General features: G+C 45.4%; 1 protein-coding gene across 1 annotated transcript in view; it reads left to right on the top strand.

Annotated features, from left to right (window-relative positions):
* The first annotated feature begins 528 nt into the window (after positions 1-528).
* LOC112124131 (high affinity cationic amino acid transporter 1) overlaps positions 529-6,934 on the top strand; it is a 65,523-nt gene continuing 59,117 nt past the window's right edge. Inside the window, exon 1 of the mRNA XM_024222672.2 lies at positions 529-715. The gene's annotated coding sequence lies outside the window, so the exon portion shown is untranslated. The remainder of the gene's footprint in view (positions 716-6,934) is intronic.

The raw sequence follows: 6,934 nt of genomic DNA, 5'->3' as shown, positions 1-6,934 counted from the left end.
ATGCCGAAGAAGCCTCTCGGGGGCTCCATTAGGCAGCAGCAGGCGGAGACGTTTTGCAGTTACCTGTCCTAGCCTGCCCCTCACCCCGGCTGGCAGCCCGCCCTACACATCATAGCCCACCCAGGCGGGGGGCGGGCCACGCGGGCTGGATCCCTTTGTGTGCGCGGGCGGCGCCTACTACAGGCAGCGCTGTCCTCAGCCCTGACCCTGCCCTTACCTAGCCCCAGCGCTAACCAGCCCGATCCAGGCTTTGTTCCCAGCGCAGGCTGAGACCCTGTCCTTAGTTAGCCCCACTCCGAGGCGCGCCCCCCATGACGGCCTCCGGATACTTGGCGCTCAGTCTGTTCCCCGCTCGCAGGAGGTGAACTGAGCTCCCACAATGCTGTCTGCGAAAAGGGAGGAGGAAGAGGGGCTCCCCGGTCGTTTCCTTGCAAGCCCGCCCCTCATTCAGGGAGGGAGGGCGGAGCCACCGAGCCTACTGGGCTGCCGCTGACCGGGCAGCAGGCGAGGTGTGCCGAGAGCCGGAAAACTACGCCCGTTTGCCCTGCACATAGCCGCTCCCCTCCCGCAGCAGCACCTGCAGCGTTTTCCTCCGGAGATCGCCGGCTGGGGACGGCGCCTCTCTCCCTCGGGCCCCTGCACCGGTCTCAGCGCCCTGGGCACAAGCCTGGCCCATCTGCTGCTGCAGCCGCCCTTCCAGCCGGGCGCAGGCAGGGTGAGTGTGCTGCGCTGCCCTGGCTCTGCCCCGCGGGCTGCTGCTCACCTTGCCGCGCGCGCTGCGGGGCCAGGCGGGGCTGGCGCTAATGCGGAGCAGCAATGGCTGTGCGGGCTCCACGCGGCTCTCTCCCAGCTGGTGTGCCCGCGTCCGACCCCCGCGGGGTGCTGGCCTGTCCGCCCTGCTGCAGCAGGCATGTGGTGTCCTCCCGCTGCGGGGGCTGCTTTAATCCCCTCTCACAGGGGTGGGGATCCATTTTACACGGCAGCGTGGCGCATGATGCAATATTTATACTATGGCGAGAGGAAGTCGCGCCGACGGACTTAAACCCCCCCTTCTCCCCGAAAACACTCTTACAACGAGCTTCTGGGGAGCAAGATCCCTGTTCACTCCCCCACATCCAGAGACAGCCGGACAGATCTACCCTGAAACGGCTGTGTCCTTCCCTGGGAACCTTGCCTTACATGGTGCTTCTGGTTGTAATGAGTCACTATCGCCCTCTCCTCATTCTTGCCGAGCTAGTGCCACGCAGTGATGCTTGTCACTGTCCCACCTTGCAGTGATGCTGTCCTGGCTTGTGGGGGGCGGCAGGACTGAATGAAAGTATTCTAGATAGAATCATAGGAATATCAGGGTTGGAAGGGCCCTCAGGAGGTCTAACCCCCTGCTCAAAGTTAGACTAATCTGCAGGCAGATTATTACCCCAGTTCCCTAAATGGCCCCTTCAAGGATTGAACTCATAACCCTGGGTTTAGTAGGCCAATACTCAAACCACTGAGCTATCCCTCCTCCCTCTGGTGAGTGAGTGAGCTAGCTAGCTAGCTGCTTATGGGAGGGAGATAGCCCTGCCTGGCCTGGCCTGTCTTTAGCAGAGGTAATGGCGATCCCACATTTATAGGCAACTAATCTCTTTTGATTAGAATAGAGAAAAACGTCCAATGAATCTGCTCAAACCCATGTGCAAAGTCTAATAATGACTATAGTGACAGCTGTGGCTGATGCTTTTTTTTTTTTTTTTTTTTTTTTTTTGTGTATGTGGTGGGGGGATTTTGGTTTTATATATTTGATCAGGTTCCTTTGTGACTTTTTTCAATCAGTCACATTTTGTCGTTGTTAACCCCCGGTGCTAGCTGAGTGGTAGAGTAAAAGCCGTGAGTTACTGGAAAGGAGTGCCTGTGAGTACTTTCTAGTTGAATGCATGGAGAACCTTTTGCTTCTTTTTCTTTAGATAGCTAGTTCTCTTTAGTTGCCTAACATCATTCAAGCATGATTGCAATGCCATGTTTCTTTTCTCTATCAATTGCAAGGGAAGTTTGGAATTCAGCTATTTGTTGCTTTAATATTTAAATGAACACCATCAACTTAAAAATCACACTGTCTGACATTTTTTATCTGCTGTTGTAACACCTGAGATTACTATAACTGAACAAAGATTAGTGAAAATAATCTTTTTGTCTACTTAGCCAGATGCTGACACCATCACACATAAAAAGAAGTGGATAACCTTTTGTTTGTTGGTTTGAGACCTGGGTAACTATTTTGCATACATATTCTAGTCAGCTGTGTATTTGATCAGTAATTTGAGAAAAACACTGCTGCTTTGTGCTGCTTCAGTGGGACAAAACAGACCTAAATCTGGCTTTTCTAGCCCCTCGAGGATTTCCTTGCTTTGGGGAATCAGGTGGCATATAGCCACGGTAGTGGCACCTAAGGCTTTGTCTACATGGGAAAATGTTTTGTCATTCAGGGGTGTGGAGAAAAAAAACAAACAAAAAACAAAAAAACAAAACACACTCCCCTGAACAACAAAAGTTTTGCCAACAAAAAGCACTGGTGTGAACAGCGCTTTGCAACAAAGCTACCGCTGCTCATTGGGGGTGGAAGATTTTTGTCTGCGGGAGAGCTCTTTCCTGCTGACAAACAGCAGCTACAGTGCGCATCTTTTAGTGGCACAGCTGTAGTGGCACTAAAAGGTGTGTTGTGTAGCCAAAGCCCAAGTCCGTACCTTCCTTCCCCATCATAGGGGACATGACTGGGATAAAGTCATGGGGTATGTCTGTACTACCTGCCGGATCGGAGGGTAGCGATCAATCCAGCGGGGGTCAATTTATTGCGTCTAGTCTAGACGCGATAAATCGACCCCCAAACGCTCTCCTGTCGACTCTTGTACTCCACTGGTGCGAGGGGTGCAGGCGGAGTCGATGGGGGAGCGTCAGCAGTCAACTCACCGCAGTGAAGACACCGCGGTGAGTAAATCTAAGTATGTTGACTTCAGCTACATTATTCAGGTAGCTGAAGTTGCGTAACTTAGATCGATCTCCCCCCAAGTGTAGACCAGGCCATGGAGTATATCTACACCCTGATGATTTCCACATACCAGAGTGGTCCTGTAGGAGGATCTGGGAGCTAGCCATCATTGATTCTCCTCCTCCCCTCCTTCTTTTGCTCTGAGTACAGCTTGAATGGATTATAGCAGCTGGTCCTCTGTGTCCCAAGAAAAAGATATCAAAAGATCAATTGAAAACCTAGGCGTATTAATCATCTGTCTGAAATGTATGACAAATAGGGGCTCAGATACCAGGGTAGTGAGTGTAGGATAAATACACAGATATAGATAGAACTTGATGTTAATAAAATGAAGTGTGTTTGGCAATTAAATAGAAATTCCTTCAAAGAGACCTATGTCTATAAAATAGACTTGTGTAGTAGTGTGTATAACTTCTGTTTATTTCACTCTGTTATATAACATGAGAAATTGTGAGTAATATTGCCCCTATCTTGTTAATGTTTAACATAGTAGATTGTGGCCCAAGAGCTGGGATAAAGGGGGAAATGCAGGTATAATGCTCATTTTCAAATCTCATAAATATGGGATATAGGACAGGAAGTGACATTTTTGAGTCTGGGGAAGTTTTATTCCAAATGGCACCTCCGCAATGTTACATTAACATTCTTACTAGGGCTGTCAAATGATTAAAAAATAATCACGCCGTTAAACAATAATAGAATACCATTTATTTAAATAGCTTTGGATGCTTTCTACATTTTCAAATATATTGATTTCATTTACAACACAGAATACAAAGTGTACAGAATGCAAATATTTGCACTGTAAAAACCAAGAAATAGTATATTTCAATTCACCTAATACAAGTACTGTAGTGCAATCTCTTCATAATGAGAGTTGAATTTACAAATGTAGAATTATGTACAAAAAAAACCTGCATTCAAAAATAAAACAATGGAAAATTTTAGAACCTACAAGTTGTACTTCAGCCAATCGCTCAGACAAACAAGTTTGGTTACAATTTGCAGGAGATAATGCTGCCCAGGTCTTGTTTACAATGTCACCAGAAAGTGAGAACAGGTGTTCGCATGGCACTGTTGTAGCTGGCATTGCAAGATATTTACGTGAGGGAGCATGCCTCCTCTCTCTGAGCATACTGTCTCCAGTGCAAGAAGCTTACACAGCTTCGACCTTCCTGGGTCTGACCTCGGAGCATTCAGCATCCCCTTCCACACCATGTGCTTTCTGCAGCGAGTCCACCCGGGTGGGGCTCCTGGGGAAGCCAGAGGGGTCCTACACCCCAACTCTGCAGTCAGACGTGACTCTCAACCATTGTAAAATGGAAGGTTTATTAGTCGACAGGAACATAGTGTAGAACAGAGCTTGTTAGCACAGAAATCAGTGACTTTCAGCCAAGTCCATCTTGGGAGTCCTGGGCCAGATGCCCTGGACTCCACCTCTTCCAGTCTCCCCACACAGACAGCCCCCTGTTGCTCCTCCTCCTTCTCTTTGTCTCTGCTTCCTGGGCAAAAGAAGTCACCTGGTCGCATCCCCCTCCTGGGTCTCAGGTTACATAGGTGCAAACAGCTGGGCAGCCTCACCTGCCCTGAGGGCCTCAGCAAAAAATCACACACCCAATCCCCACCACTGAAGTATTGGTGCAGTACACAGGGAAACTAAGGTACACACAGTATTGGTATAGGACAGCAAGACTCACATGTAACATAACAAGATGAATAAAACACTACTTTGTCACACTATCCTTAGAAATCTCACACTGGTACCTTCTTTGCGTTCTGTCAAATCTGTTGTGAAAGTGTTCTTAAAATGAACATGTGCTGGGTCATCATCCGAGACTACTATAACATGAAATATATGGCAGAATGCAGGTAAAACAGAACAGGAGACATACAATTGTCCCCATGGAGTTCAGTCACAAATTTAATTAATACATTATTTTTTTAATGAGCATCATTAGCATGGAAGCATGCCCTCTGGAATGGTGGCCGAAGCATGAAGGGGCATATGAATGTTTAGCATATCTGGCACGTAAATACCTTGCAATGCTCGCTACAAAAGTGCCATGTGAACGCCTGTTCTCACTTTCAGTTGACATTGTAAATAAGAAGCTGTTTTTGAGTGCAGTTATGTAACAAAAAAAATCTACGTTTGCAAGTTACACTTTCACGATAAAGAGATTGTACTACAGTACTTGTATGAGGTGAATTGAAAAATACTATTTCTTTTGTTTATAATTTTTACAGTGCAAATATTTGTAATAAAAAAATAATGTAAAGTGAGCACTGTTCACTGTGTATTCTGTGTTGTAACAGAAATCAATATATTTGAAAATGTAGAAAAACATCCAAAATATTTAATAAATGTCAGTTGGTATTCTATTGTTTATCAGTGCGATTAATCACGATTAATTTTTTTAATCAAAGTTAATTTTTTTGAGTTTATCACGTGAGTTAACTGCGATTAATTGACACCCCTAATTCTTACCTAGGATTCCTTAGTTTGCTTGCCTCCACTCTAGTACAGTGAGACGTCCCCAGAGTTTCAGAAATGTCACTTCTTGTCCTATTCTCAGCTTTCTGAGACCTGACAATGAATTTTGCACCTGTGTTTTCCTCTTTAACTCCAGCTGCTGGGCAGACAAAATCTACTATGTTCCTCCCTCAGCAACCAGATAGGTTCAGTATTAAGGATGAGTTGAGTTTTTCACTTAAATATATACATTTTTAAAATATATGTGATTAAACCTACACAGCAAATCAGACTTTTAATGACATTTAATGTTAATCTCTACAAACTCAGTTCTAAATTTCTTGGATTTTGAGAGTTGTGCCTGTTTACCCCAGAGATTAATTTGATCTGTTCTATCTAGAACAAACCCAATGTAATTAATGATACTACTGTAATGTTAAGCCTTAAACCTACCAGAAAAGTATGAAATTCAGTCATAGCTGAAGCTGTTGGTAGAATGCTAGGGTCTATCATGCATATTGCTTACCACTGTGAATAGTCCCATTGACTATATTCAGTTGTCAGTATTGCATCTAGCAGTAAGTGTTCAGTGAGAGTAATACTAGAGCTGGTTGGAAAAATTCCAGTGAAACCTTTTTTCCAGTGAATTTGCTAATTCATTGAAATTTAAACATTTTGTGGAAATGGTTTGATTTCACTGAACCAGAACCCTGCCTCCCAGACAGGTTTCAATCAAAAACCTGCCTAATTTCTAGTCATCTCGTCCACGAAGCTCCTCAGCAGCCCATTGAGCTAGGAGCCTTGGAACTTGGGAGCCAGGACTTCCTGCTCCCAGCTCCTTCAGCCCATCTTGTGGGCTACCTTGTACCCAGAGCTTTCTCGGGTCCCTGGCAGGCTGGCTGCACTGAAGCTATGGAAGCCATGTCCGCCTCAGATTGACATCACCATGATTCTTTTCAGTTTCATGGCTGCTGTTCCCTGGTGGGCAGCTATGAAACAGACAAGATTCATATCAATTTCAGTCAGCAACAGCCCTGTCTTCCAGGATCCCAACTCTCTGCAGTTAGCATGGTGAGCGATCAGGGATCCCCGGGAGCAAATTTAGTTTTGGAATCACTGTGTTTCAGTGTTTCTGAAATGAAATATTGCAGAATTTCAGTTCTGTGAAAAAAATCCAGTTTTGGTTTTTCATCCTGAGTCAGGATGAAAAATGTTTCTGGAAACCTGAAAATTTTCATGGAACTAAAATTTGGTTTGCTGACCAGCTCTGATTAACACTAGTGTCTTCAGGAATTGGTCATAGACTATTGATCCAGATTAAAACTTTTCATTGACTTCTGCTTTGTGAAGGATTACTCAGTGAATTATTACCACTTATCTAACATGTTCTTGAATATCTGCACTGCTGGTGCCTTGACTGCTTCATGGTAACCCATTCTGAT

This window comes from Terrapene carolina, unplaced genomic scaffold (assembly GCF_002925995.2).
Source record: "Terrapene carolina triunguis isolate 2854851 unplaced genomic scaffold, T_m_triunguis-2.0 Scaffold139, whole genome shotgun sequence".
Classification (NCBI taxonomy): domain Eukaryota; kingdom Metazoa; phylum Chordata; order Testudines; family Emydidae; genus Terrapene; species Terrapene triunguis.
The sequence above is the reverse complement of the archived record's forward strand: the minus strand, read 5'-3'. Positions and strand labels throughout refer to the sequence as shown.